The following is a 15,659-nucleotide window of genomic DNA, read 5'->3' on the forward strand; positions in this document are numbered from 1 at the left end:
CATGCTGGAAAGATTCTTCAATCTCTTTTTATGGACAAAGGCTGTGCCCAAGTGTGAATCATATTTTGGAGTAATAACATTAATTGAATTTGTTTGGTTTAATTTCAAATTTCAATTCTGCTGTTGTATTTAATAGACAACATTTTGTAAGGGAGACATGGATTTCTGATATGAATGAATGATTTTTTCTTATTTGTCATGTAATCTAATGTGAAATTAATATTACATCTAGCCCACCATTTACGTGGTGATTTCTTATTAGATTTTGTATTCTGTATAGTCAGTAGTCTCTTGTAATGAACAAATTATGCTCAGTTCTCAAATCTACCATAGATATTGAGATACACAACCCCAAATTACTATTGACACAATGTCTTTCATAAATAAAAACAGATAATAAGGGCAGGGGAAATCAGCAGAGCTGATTATATTATATTAATCCATTTAGTCTCCTACATATCAAAAGAATTTCTGTGTATTTAGAAAACCTTGAATAACGTTTCTGACTCCTTGTAGCTCCTAAAGAGCTATGTAGTAGCAATAAAAAGCTCTTTACCACAGGCATCCCTACAATTAAGAAAAGCAGAGATTGTACAAGTTTGCTAGATTTGAAATATTAACTTGCCTCCTACTTCAAGCCAAACAAAAGCACACTACGGCTCTAGGTCAGCCCAATACAGACAAAACCCTGAGCTCTGATTTGCCCCATACGATGAACTATAATGAAGTGGAAGTAGCAGCTACTTAATATATGAGTTAAAATTACCCGTGACTGAAGTGAGCACATCAATCAAAAGTTTTGGCATGTAATGAGCCAGACAAACCAGTGTGGTGAGCTTGAGGGCAGGAAAAGCCTCTGTTCAGTATTCAACAGTTTTCAAATTACCATGACATCCCTTTGCCTACACCACCCGACTTCCAGCAGGTGGATTTCCAAGGCATTGTGTTTGGAACACAAAGATGGATCAACCAAGAGCATTTGAGATAGTTTCCTGTTTTGTGTTCTGAAAACTAGGGCTGCATAAAGCCTTCCAGATTCCTGGAATTTTTTTAGGCATTAGAGAAGAAATAAATATAGATCACAGAGAACAGAAAATTCTACAATTAGAGAAGGAACAGAAACAGCTGTAGCTGCTGATTGATGTTCTAGGTTTTTGCAGTAAAATTTGTACATGCATTCAATCCAGCTCAGCACAAATGCAATTTGTTAATTTAAGTGATTCCACTTCAGAGTCTTACTACAGCTGCTGTCTTTATCAATTTTAATTAATTTCCAAATATCCAGAAAATCAAAGAAAATCCTTTCTTAATAACTGGGCCTCTAAATAGGAATTTCATACAAGCATGTCTAGGAGGAATGTGCAGAATGCAGTAATTGCAGAATGCTTCTCATCTCTCACACATGATTTCAGATATTAATCTCAGAGTGGATTCTGCCCACAGCTCTATATAACCACTTCCCACTAAATCTCTGAGAAGCAACCATGGAAAAGCCAAGAGCAGAATTTGCTTCACTAGGAATATGAATGTGCAGAAATAAGATTAGATAATTCCATCTGCTTTCTAATTTATTTTTTTTACCACAGTGTAATATAAGCAGGTAAGGTAATCTATTTTCTTCAATTATCATACCAATTGCTAATTTTATTAATTAATCACTTAAAAAAACAGTTCTGATGAAGCTTTCAGAATATTTGAAAATACTATAGTTAAATCATATTATAATCACAGGGAAATAAAGAGAATCGTGTATGACTAACTATAAAGCAACATACAAAACAAAAATCTGGTAGAAACAAATTACAGGCCAAAATTTTTCTAGTTACAGAGTCTTTTAGTAACTGAATTAGTGAGAGAAAAATTTAAATAGGGCTATGTTAATGCTATAAAATTGGCTGGTCAATGAAAAGTTTAATTCAATAATTGTGAATGGAGTCTGGCCAAAAAAAAAAAAAAAAAAAGGGAAAAAGGAAAAAGGAAAAAGGTCTTTTGTCTGATAGTTTTTACCCACTGACTTAACCATTTGAGATGACTGCGAAATTAGTGTCTAAATGATCTCAGACATCAGTATCTCAGGAGAAAGAGATAGTTTCCCCTTGTAGCGTGCCTGTTTTCTTCCTGTCTTTCAATAATTGCATATTATAATTCTTGAAAAATATACCTTCCAAAAAGGGGCAAGATACATATACCTTCTGTTATTAAGAGAGCAGCATGAGCAGTTTTTAAAGACCTATGTAAAGTGCTTTAGTTAAATTCACTGTGTAACAGGTAATACCATGCCATTTCTTATATAGAATGATATAAAAGAAGCTTAAAACTGTAAATATTCACTGCAGCATAGGACAAGGTACACAAAGAATTGATTGCTATAGTTTCTATACCTCCAAAATATGTTATACATCAAATAAATGAATTTTATGGTTTGACTATAGCATTTGCAAAAATACAGTATTGTAATACAAAACACATTAAAAATATTTCCTTTTGTGACATGAGGGTTCATGGCCAAGGAAATGGGGTTGCCTTAAAATTATTATGATATGCATTTAGAGAAGCCACAGGTCCATAATCAAAGTCCTCAAGTGGTATATTTACAGAGGGAGGATAGAGATCAAAGATATGGTATATGGTTTCAAATCCTTGTTCTACCTTCTGCTCAATTGCAGAAGTGGGGGGGTGGAAATCACTAGAAGAAGATATGTTAACTATTTACAATGACATAAGAATAATATGAATAATATATAAAGATTATTAAAATTAATAAGAAAAATACAAAAAAGATAATTAAAATGGTCAAAGGACATGAACAAGCATATCAGAAGAATATATGATCAATAAACACATATGCAGAAAAGCTTAACCTCACTATTAAGCAAGGAAGTTCATATCAAGACTCCCCTGAGATGCTATCTGATGAACAAATCGTTGGAAAAAATTAAGAAGTTTGACAATACCATATGCTGGAGATGGTGTGTATTCACAAACTCTTGTTTACTTGTGATAATGCAAATTGGAACACTTTGGAAAAGAATTTAATATTATCTTGTAAAACTGAACATTTGCAAACTATATAGCATGGCAGTTTTACTTGGAATACATCCAAGAGAAACCTTCACACATATGTACATGGAGACAGACACAAGAATGTTTACAGCACCATTGTCTATTATAGCAAAATACTGGGAACAGGCTAAACCTTTACTAATAGGAGAACACATTCATGCATTGTGGAATATTTACAAAATAGAATATTATACAATAATGAATATGTACCACAGCTACAAGCAATAACATTATTAACAATTAACTATTACTGACTTTAAAAAGGTGAATTCAAGAACTCAACAACTAATAAAATAAACCAAAGTAATATTATAATATTATTTAATTATAAAACTATAAAGAAAGCACAAGGTAATTTTAAACACAAATATCAGGATGTTGAGAAGCAATATAGATGAGGAGCAAAGAGGTAGATGTAAGCTTTTGGTAATATTCCAGTTCTCCAGTTCAATGAATAAATAAAATAAACATGGCTTTTGACGGACAATTGATAGGGATTATGAACCAACATTAATGATCAATCAATGCTGTGTACTTTAGATTCTCTGTAAGAGAAAATAATAATGACTACATAATAGTCATTAAATGACACTCGTAAGTACTCTTATCTGTAAAAGAATTTAAGAAGTGTAAAATGCTGTATAAGCTAAGAATATTTTTATAAATTTAGAAATGCTCTCTAAAATAAAAAAAATCATCATTTGGTTTTCATTTTCTAAGGATATTACCCAGAGTGAAGGAGGAATGAAGACACAAGAATATTAGAAAATGATGTGATCTTTTAAAACTAAAGATATTGAAATTATTTATCTAAATAAAAGTTCCTTTCAAATGAGTCACTGTATTTAATTGTTGATGCATGTCTTCAAATAGGACTAAATAATCCTCCTTTAATGGTAGTTTTGATTAAAAAACAGATAATTACAGCAAAGCCTTGTAATAGATAAATTATAATAATTTTTTTTCTTGGCTTAATGATGAATTTATTCTCCTAGGCAAATAGTCTGAAGGATATAGAAGGATAATGTAAGTTCTTTTCATTTGATTAAAACAAATCTTCATATTTTGTAGGCATAACTCAAATATGTAAATAGTCACTTGACAAGGTCTACCACCTAAAAATGGCAGAGTAACAAACACAAGCCACTCCTTTTACTCATATTTAAATTTACCTATTTTCAGTATTGAAAAATCTCAGAACAATATACGATATATTTCTCTTTTAATTATAGGAATTTTAAATTTTAATGCCAGTAAAATCCTGCATATTTAACAGAATGAAAATATAATAGTCAAAATTTTCAAAATTAAGACAATATGCCATTATTCCTTTAAAATTTATTTAACATCAACATAAACTGTTGAGAAAATTTTCACAGGCTATTTTTACCTTCATTCTAAGTTTCTTCTTTAAAGCTCTAGATGGACTTTGACCAAGATACGTGTTTACGTATTATTAGAGACAAATGAGCACATATAACCACTGATAAAATTTACAAAATGGCCCACTTAGCTACTTTTCTGCTGTTTCCTTTTGAATTATATTTCAAAAAGCTTAACTGATAATGGTTATTCTTATAATGTTTTGATTTTTATCAGAGCTCAGGAACTTCACTTTGAATGTTTTTCTGCTACTGCTTTCATAACATTGTTTATGTAAATATGAAGGGCAAAACTAAAGTTAATCATTTAGAAAGTTGCATCTTAAAATAAGTTCCCTATATTTACATGGTGCATCTGTTCTCAAGGAAGACTCAGCGAGGTCAAGGAGAATTCTGATCATGTGAAGATTTGGATGGATGCTAGTTCCCATTTGGCTAGATTGGTATCCTTAGAAGCCTGCGGAATGGGCTGGTGGGTGCAGCAACAAACGCTCATTAGTGATGGAGCTACAGTCCAGAACACGGTAAGACCTGGGCTGCATGCTGTAGATTGCCAATGTTTGCACGTATGAGACTTCCAAAAAGAGGAGAGATGAATGCCACAGATGACAATGACTGAATGAATAAGCAAGACCAAAAGAACACATAAGGTGAACAATATGTTTGCTAGGGGGAAGCCAGGATGAGAGACGCTTCAAAATTTAATTAATAAAATTAATCGGAACACTCTCCATACCATTTGCTTGACTGGGTTTCTAAAACTTCAATACAGTGAAGCTCTGTGAACACTCTGATTGAATTTAATTCCATTCAAACTCTGTAAAGTCAGGCCTAAGCTTTGAGGAAACACAGTGGAGCCATTAGTAGCTTCCAGGAAGAAACCATTATGAAATTTTCCTTCATAGTCATCTGATTTTTAACAATGACCTTTGCCTCGAGTGACTTCATTTCACAGGAAGACACCTGGAAACCCAGATGCACCTCTGTGAGAATTGGTGACCATGTACCAGATTCAACTGATTCAATTAAGTAGACACTATTTGTCTTCAGTGATATACCACCTTTCTTTTTTATGTGTCTTCACATCCCCTACAATTTAGCGTCTTTTTTTTTCTGTCTTAGATAAATGTTAAATAATCTCCAGTAAGAGGACATCCTTATGAGATGTATTTCAAATATGAACTTTAGATTAAAAGAAAGACATGTGTGAGATTTCAGGCAGCCCCTCCTCAGATTACCCCATGCAGTCAGATACTGTTCTGCTTTCAATAATGCTGGCTCTGCTCTAACAACTCAAAAAGCCCTCAAAGCCAGCCTCTCACCAAACTAAGGAATTCCTTGAACAACCATCCTAACAATTCTCTAGCCACAGAATTCATTGCCTCCTGAGGCAAACGGTTTCACTATTGAAGGCTGTGACGAGTTCTCTTTTTTTATACTGAGCTGAAATCTATTTCATGTTGTTTTTCACCTTGCCGTCCTGCCATGTTTGAATCATAGGATAATCCTATCACTCCTTTTTATACCAGAAGACATTGATTTATTTATTTGAAGCAGGAACATTGTTACAGTGCATGGAAAACAGTTTGGTCAGGAATTCTTTTCTCAACTGAATGGAATAATAATAGTTTCAAAAGTAACCCTCAAATCAAATAATTATGCAGTCTGCTCTAAATATGTAACACATAATCATGCATTTAATCTACACAAAAACCATATGAGTTAGGTATTACTATTATCTCCATGTTACAGATAAGGAAACTAAGGTACAGGCTGTTTAAATAATTAAATAAGCTCCCCAAGGATGCAGCTAATAAATGGAGAAATGAGATATATTTAAAATTCTTCCAAATTAAAAATGTATTTTAAAACAGACCCAGCAGCCTAAAACATGAAAGGTCAAAGAGAAGTATGCACTGATCATTTTGCCTAATTTGAGGTGTTTTTTGTTGTTGTTTATTAACTCGCAGGTCTTACTAAGTATAGCAGGCATAAATTAAATGAACATATCATTATTGTCAAAAATATAAACAGACTTTATCAAAGAACGAGGGATAAAAAGAAAATAAATAATTTGCATAAAATGTTTTGGGTAGTTTTGGAAAATGTTTCTCTTGATCAGTTGCAATCAAGGAGGCATACAGAAAAAAATTACGCAAACAAGCGTGCTACAAATAATTTAGGTGCTCTATTCTGAGCAGGCTATTGTTCAGGTTTAACCATGGTTGATTTTTAAATACCATCTTGCCTATATAGTTTGGTCCTCTAACTATAACACTTAAGCAAATGGTAAGTCTAGGTACATTTCTTTCATGTTCGCCTAGTCTCATAAATATTTGAATAGCTAGTAAAGCAAACTGCTAAAATGATTCACAACCTAAAATATATAATCTTGCAAGCAACTTTGTAAATAAAATAAAATAGGGTAAAGAAAAATCTGCTATAAATATAAGGTTATTCTTTTGAGTTATTGTTTGAAGATCTATTTTCAATCTATTGATATAAGCATGCTGTTTTCTACCTAAGGGATTATTTTGGAAATAGACAATATTTAATCTTCCATCAATAAGTATTGGTTTTGCACATAGTGAGGATAAGTTACCCTGATCCATTCAGAATCTTCTTCAGTCCCAGCAATAACCAAGAAATAAGCACTATCATTATATGATGGCAGCCAGAACAAATGAGTAATAGCCCCCAAAAAATTCAGCTCCAGAACTTGGCTTCAACAGTGCCACGCTCTGACTAACTTATTAAAGTACTATTGTGAAATGTAAATAGATTATGAAAATATATGATACCCATCCACTATGTAAAATTTTTCCCTTATTATTTCAAAATATATTTACTAGCCTCTATAGACATCTAGCAGGTGTTAATTTATTGACAGCATGGATTACATGCACTGTGCTTCTTTCTGGGATTACAATGTTAGGTAGAATACGGCTCTTGCCCTCAGGGAGGTGAAAAGCAACTAGATAAGGGATTAATATATAACATAAATTTCAGTGCTGGACTGAAGTTTGGGCAGAATGTTGTAATAATTCTGTGATAGTAGAGAAAAACTTCATAAAGAAGTAACCTTTGAAGTGAATCTTTAAAGACAAATTAATGTGTCAAGTGGAGAAGTTAGGAAAAGGCATTTTATTTAGTGGGAATAACCTGTTCATAGGCACTAAGGGACAGAAAGGGATAAGAAGTACCTAAAGGGGTAAATGCTGTGAATGCACAGAGAGAATGGGTAGAATCACTGGAGGTAACTTGGAGAAGTGCTCAATTATCCATGGCATCAACGTTGTTGGTTATAAAATGTACCATTATCTTACTTGCTACCTAAGAAAGGAAAAATAAAACAGCCAGTTAAACTGTGATGCAATGTTTCTCAATAGGCATTTATATGTATGTGCGTTTGTGCATATATATATATATATATATATATATGTACATATATATTTCTTTCCAGAGCTAAATAGATAGATATTTTATTTACTGAAAGAGAACTTTTCAACTTCAGTCACTGAATTTTATCATGTACCAATTTTGTGCATATATTAAAAAAAATACATTAATGTGATAAAGAGGCCAAAGTGTTCCATAATCATTTTTATACTGAATCCATCTATTCAGAAGTTCATCTCTCCTGAATAATTTTGACTCAGAGCTGCAGATGTCCATGTTCCCCATTGAATAGTATCTTCTTTGCAATCAAGAGCATTTTCTAAAGAGTGCTCCACTACTGTCTCCAGGATTTTCTTCCAAATCATTGACACTCATTCTGCAAGTTTACTGTGCCTGTGAAGGTATTGACAACCATGTCACAACTGCTGTGGGCCACATTCTGATTCAGAATGTTAGAATATGAAAAATAAATGTACAATGGTTAGACCTTCGAAAAATTTTTCATTTTACCAAGGATAGCATTTTCCTACATACATATGATTACATAACAAATTTAGAAAAGAGGTAAGTTTCAATAAATGCTTAAGGAAAAGTGTATTTTCTAACTTGCAGCAGCTTTGCTTGATTTATGGTTACTGGCAAGGGATTGTATTTTGGTATCTTCGATAATCTTCATATTTCTAATTTTGATTTATCTAATTCCATGTATCCAATGTGGGCATTACAAGTTTTTTGTAACCAGATTTACCTTTAGTTTTGTTACAATACTGTTATTAGTAAAAATTATTATTAAAAGTGTAGAAAAATAATGCATATAATATGCAGTTATTTAAGATTGAAATTTATAAAATTGAAGAATCTTTTGAGGGGCAGCAATTCTGAAATCTACTTAATACATTCAACAAAGATGGCCTTATAGAACAGACAGAAATTATCATAGTAAATTTCTCTCACTTTTAAAATGAAGAAAACTTAAATATCATTTTACTTATAAATTTCATTGACTGTGAAGCCCCAGAAAGTGAATTGCATGTGCTCTGCTTTAACTTGAGGTTATACAATCAGTAATATGATGAACAATTCCAGTGGTAACAACATAAATTAAAGATATGAGAATATGTTTCATATGGTTCTCTCAATTATTTAAATCTATACTTCTAAAACATATGCATGTTTAACTATACCAAATAATTTGTGCATTGAGGTTCAAATTGATGGGAGGATATAGATAGATAGATAGATAGATAGATAGATAGATACATAGATAGATAGATACATAGACAGACAGATAGGAAGACAGATTAAACCAAATAATGAACAAAGGAAAACCCTTCAGAGCTGTGATTTGGCATATCACATTATATCATACAATGGAAAAAATATTGGCATGAGGCCTTAAAAATGATGCAAAATGTGTAAGGGGTTACTGTTTGCCTTAACATTTGTGTGCAGTGTTTGAAATATAAAAATGACACAACAGAAGCAGCAACATGATAAAGACCTTAAAACACAACATATAAGAAAAAAAAACCAGAATGTAAATCAAACTATTATTAGGTATTTGGGGAAAACAAGATAGTAGGATTATTAATCTTTCCCTTTAATTCTTGATCTTAGAATTACAATATGCTTTTGCAACATACTATCTTTTCTTTAGCAATTCAAATTTGAAAACGTGTAGATACTCACTAAATATTTATTCTACAAATTCTGTGCACAGAAATTTTGTCAATATTATATATGTATGGGTTACTAAGTTTTAATTCATTTTTAATATTATAGGAATTATCCATATTTTTATATACTGTAGGTAGCCTGTTTTCTTGTCAAAGTTGAACATTTATGGGTTCACTTTTTAAAAATGATATATTTTTGCTTTGCCATAAAGATGGCACAATTGAAAGGATATATAATTATAGCTCTAAAAGTATGTTTAAACAATTCACACACTGCAAAAAGGATTGACAGTATTTTTTTTCGGGAGAAAATGAAGAGTTGAAAATCTAAATTATACTTTAAAATTTCACATGATATTATTTTAATATTTTAAAATCTCAGATACCATATAATTTATATTCAGAGCAGTGGTCTGGCTAAGAAGCAAGGTGATTCTGCCTAAAATTTGTTGATTAAATTATAAATTAAATATGATAAATTATTTTTATTTTGTTAAATTCAGTAGCATGTTACATTATGTTTAATCATATAATTGGTATATTCCAAGAATGGACTGGGAATTAGAATTAAATAAAAAAATAAGTAATCACTAATTTTTATTCTTGACATTAAAGGCCCAAATTTCTGACTAACAAATCTGCATGCACAGTTTCTGTCAACTTTGTAAAAACCAAGTAGAGAGGTAACAAATTGAGGAAGATTACACTGAGCTGAAAAAAAAAAATCAGGATAAAACACTGCATATCAGTTTCAGTTAAGCGTAAATGCCTGGAATTTGGAAATTTGCTGATAAAAATACTCAAATCCACCAAATAATACAGTCAAAAAACAGATTCTACAGGCTATGCAGACTGGTGGGTCAGTGAGATGGCAAATGTATGAGGTGTGTAGGGAAATAGTGTAATTCGAAAATATGAAAGGAAATGAAAAATCAAACGAAGTAGACTAAGCCTCCACTCTCGTTTCTTTCAAAACGAAGCCTGGCATGATCGAGTTTATTTCACTTTTGGCCAAGAAAATTGTCCCTTTAAGCTATGGGAATGAATTGTCTCTTTTTAGCCACATTTTCTCCCTGCAGTACATAATCACTGTCTGTCACAGTTTGATGTCATAATCGTCTGCTGAAGCTCCACCGTTAAAGAGTAAATCTGCTTAACTCACAAAAAAAAGGAGGAAAATTGCACAGAGGCACTTGCTTCCCTCGCTTCAATGGAAGCCCATTTGAATTACAGCAGGGCAGTATTATGTCACTTGGGTATTATGGGTGCCATTTCAAAAGGCAAAAGCCTGTTTTTAAAAATATAACTTAATCAGTTCAAATAGAAACAACAACTACGTGCCATTAAAAGAGCATAGATCGTGTGTGTGTGTGTGCGTGTGTGCGAGCAAGCACATGCATGTGTGAGCAGCATATAGAAGGCCTTAAACAGCCGCAGAAAGTTAGTGTATCTTCAAGCTGCCACTGTCCAAAGGGGAAGAAGTCTTAAACTTTGCATCCACTTCCTGCTCTGAAGAAAAATTTTGTTTTAAGTGTTCATTCCTAAAGGTTTCACAACTTGTTCTCTTTATGTCAGGTGAAAGAATAATTTAGTTAATTCTGAGAAAGCGGTAAATTTTTACAATGGTTTTTATGCTAAGTCAATGTGATTTTTATTATTTAATTTTTTAAAATGAATTCCTGAAGATATATTCATTCATTCTGGTTGTTGGTTTACCTGTCTATTGAATTTTTTTTCTTCAAATGATACAAGGCGTATTTGTGAATGCATCAATTTCAATATCAATGGAGGCAAAATTATTCTTTTCTATAAATTATAGTTCTACAGTTGGATGCCATGTCAAAAAATCCACAATTTCAACAATATAATTTTGTTTACTTATAAATGGCCCATAATGTTTCTTTGGCAAACATTTTGCAGTTAAATTCTTGTTTTCATTGAATTATCTCATATTTCCAATGAGACAAAAAAAAAAAAAAAAGCTTAAAAAAGGTAAGAATTCCACTTTGTTTAATGTCAATAATACTCTGTTGCATTATAATGGGTATTATACATGTTGAATAAACCCCACAGGTAATCCTATCGGTCTACTCCATGCATAAAATCCTAAAAGCTTGTACTATTTGGAGGAGGGCGGATGAACTGCTATTTAAGTAGTTCCCTGCTGTTGTTCTTGCTCTTACCTCTTTAATACTTCTAAAGAACTCCTTAAATAAAGAAATGCCCTTTCAAATATTATTTTAAATCACTTTTCACACAAAATAATCAAAACAGTATTTGTTTTACATCATGAGGTTTTTTTAAAAACACATTGAATGCTCAATGTTTATTTTACATGAAGTGGATAATCTTAGGTTAATTTTCAATCCTTTAGTAAGGTTGTAAAGTTCTTTCAAAGTAACTTTTTCGATTTACTGGATTTCAGTACTATTTTCCTTTACTACTGTGTTTCTAATTTCTTTGCATCCTATATAGAAAGATACTTTGATTTACATTTTCAAATGTTCTCAGTTACATGATTTAAAATTGGTTAGGCCACTCTCCAGGATAAAATAAAAGAGTGATTGCCTTTCATTGTACTTATTGTGCAAAGATTTGTTATTCAACAGCAAGATTAACCCATGCAAATAAACTTTTTAAATAAAAATATTCACTAACCATCTGTCTGTCTCTCTTAATACAGTCAAACTCTCAGAATGCATTTCAACCTAACCATTTCCTTTGTTCATGAAATCTATGATCTTGGAGTTCCTAATTACAACTTTTAAATTACAAATTTAAGTGGTTCACACAAAAGCAAGAAAGCTATAGTGAGAAAATGAGATCCTTCTTATCTTAAAATGAGGACAAATTGCTTTCATAACTTGATCAATGGAAGCAGTACCTGCCTTCCTGGTCATAATTTGTCAAAGATTGCTTTTTTCTTGCATGTGATGCCATGATAAGTTTTACAACATTGCTGATGCCTTAATGTGTAAATCCTTAAAAGGGAAATTTTAAATTATGTATTTAAAGGACACAGCTCCCATGATAAGACTTCCCACTCCTTCTCTCAAAAACAAGACACTTGCTATTCACTGAAAGGAGAAAGGTTTAACACAACAAAAAGTTTGAGTCACAGTTCACCCAGGGGCTGTGCAGCTGTACAAGCCGAGCACCTCCATAAATCAGGACCTTCAGGTTTTCTTCCTTCTCCTCATCTCCACTCTTTAGGGGGTTGCACATTCTGAGTTGCAAAGCAGCATGTGCTCTACCTAAAAGTCATGAGTTGTCTGTCCCATGTTCCTAGTTCCTCACATCTTACCTTGATCTAACTCATGAGGACAGAATCTTGTAGGTTTAGTTAGTATGAACATTTTTAACGGAAGCTGAATTTGGAAATGATGCTAGCAACAGCTTAATATCCTTGAATACATTTCCTACAAATGCTCAGTGATTTAAAAGCCACAGTGTTTATAATATGGAAGTAATGGTTTTCCAACGGATTGAAGCTTGGGGTGTGAAAATCATGGTAAAGAAAGGTTTTATAACTCTGTTAACTGCAATATTTATCATTCGCACACACACACACACACACACACGGATTTGAAAGGCAATCAGAGGGGAGACGACTCTGTGAAACCTCTAACATTCTAACATCGTTAACCATTACCTACAGAGGATGATGTTGCCGAGTTAGTTTGCAGGCAGTAAAATAATGGCCTTATATGTCATATCAAGCATTTTGTCATGGAGTTTCATGATAAGAGAAGTGATCTGACCCTTTTCTGCACTTTAGATTGACACATCTGAAGCCAGTTTGGATAATGGTTTGCAGAGATAGATAAGGAGAATGCAAGGAAACTTTTTAGGAAGTAAAAGCAGAAATTCATGTCCACAATTATGAAGACTTGAATTAAGGATTCTTCAGTGGAAATGGAAAGAAATCAACAAAACTAGGAACACTTTTAGGATTAACTGAATAAATTTAAGGACCAGTTAGAAGTGGGTTACAGTAAGAAGGAGGGAGCTTTGGGTGGTGATGTTAAGCTTTCTGGCTTGGATGTCTGAGAAGATGGGGATGGTAACTGAGATATAGATACAGCAGGAAGAGGTGCATGGAAAAAGATAAGGAGATTGGTTTTGGGAATGTGAATCATCTGTTGCACTAAATAACAAGGAATCAGCATAAGAAAGAGGTCATAACTCATTTCAGTGGTATTATTTCATTGTTTGCATCTTGTTTCTTCTTAGCACGGCTGCCTGCTTACTCACTAGCTAGTGATGGCAGCCTGCCCGTCTCTCTTACCAAATAACCCCACAACACTCGATCGCACAAGGCAGTTTCATGCTCCATGTGCTTATTTATGGATTCCCATATATCTTTTTTTTCTGTCTGTTGGAGTCCTGCTTATCCTTCAAGCTCTTGATAAAAGTGTTCTCTTCTCTGAAGTTAGCCCTTCCCATTCCTCTCATCTCCATGTCATAGTACTTGACTCACACTGCAGCTGTAGCACTAGCTCCTTTTCTTGGTAGGAGCTGTTTCTCATTTCCTCTTTCCACTCCTGCCCAACAATTGAGTAGATTGTGAAGATTTTAATAATAGCAGTTGTAACTTATTCACACTTCTGTGTATGACACTCATACAATATCGTGACATAACTTCAATGTTTGTCCATTGGATTGAACTGAAGAGATGAAGTATGCTACTCATTGGGTAAGAGCATTTGAAGAGAATTTAATAAGCAGATTAATTAACCTAAGAATTCCTTATCTTAACATGAAAGTGAGATGTCATCAGAGGTTTTCCTGACTGTGAGATGTAGCCATTTGCCTCAAGAATGTTTCTTCCTCACTTCATTCCCATAGGAAGTCCAGTGCTCTCTTCAAGATTTCTCTAATTTACTGAAGGCCTTATGATTACCTTCTGTTCTCATGTTCAACCCTGAATCTAAAGCCTTTCATTACTGAATTAATTCATTTCATAGCTAATGTTATCATCCCCTGCATGTTTCCTGTGTCCATTTCCTTGTACATTGGCTTAAACTGAGCCTTGAGTTTCACAAAAAGTCTCCTCTACTTCATCAAGTATCTGTGTGTGTGTGTGTGTGTGTGTGTGTGTGTGTGTGTGTGAGAGAGAGAGAGAGAGAGAGCCACAAGCCTTGTTGACAGTGTATGAAGCTCAGATGATTTGCTTATTTAGAGACACAAATTACTCAAATCTAATATTTGACATTACACACGTGTTTCCTAAAAGCCATTTTGTCAATGTTTTAGTTTCTTAGGCTGTTCAGGCAAATGCCATGAAATGGGTTGGGTTAAACAATGGGAATTTATTCACTCATGGTTTGAAGCTGGGAAAAAGTCCAGATCAAGGTATCATCAAGGTGATGCTTTCTTCCCAAAGACTGTGGTGTTCTGAGGCTGGCTGTTGGTGATTTTGTTTCTTAGCTTGTCACATGGTAAGGCACATGATGGCCCCTCCTGGTCTCCCCCTCTGTTGTAGTTTGCTAATGCTGCTGGAATGCAAAACACCAGGAATGGATCAGCTTTTGTAAAGGGGATTTATTTGGTTACACAGTTACAGTCTTAAGACCATAAAGTGTCCAAGGTAACACATCAGCAACCGGGTACCTTCACTGGAGGATGGCCAGTGGTGTCCGGAAAACCTCTGTTAGCTGGGAAGGCATGTACGTGGCTGGTGTCTGCTCCAAAGTTCTGGTTTCAAAATGGCTTTCTCCCAGGATGTTCCTCTCTAGGCTGCAGTTCCTTAAAAATGCCACTCTTAGTTGCACTTGGGATATTTGTCCTCTCTCAGCTTCTCTGGAGCAAGAGTCTGCCTTCAATGGCCAGTCTGCCTTCAAACTGTCTCTCATCTGCAGCTCCTGTGCTTTCTTCAAAGTGTCTCTCTTGACTCTAGCTCCTCTTCAAAATGTCACTCACAGCTGCACTGAGTTCCCTCTGTTTGTCAGCCCATTTATATGACTCCACTGATCAAGGCCCACCCTGAATGGGTGGGTTCACACCTCCATGGGAATATCTCATCAGAGTTATCACCCACAGTTGGGTGGGGCACATTCCATGGAAAAACTCAAAGAATTACAATCTAATCAACACTGATAGGTCTGATAATGGTGTTTGGGGACACAATACATTCAAA

This window comes from Choloepus didactylus, chromosome 7 (assembly GCF_015220235.1).
Source record: "Choloepus didactylus isolate mChoDid1 chromosome 7, mChoDid1.pri, whole genome shotgun sequence".
In the NCBI taxonomy this organism is placed as follows: domain Eukaryota; kingdom Metazoa; phylum Chordata; class Mammalia; order Pilosa; family Megalonychidae; genus Choloepus; species Choloepus didactylus.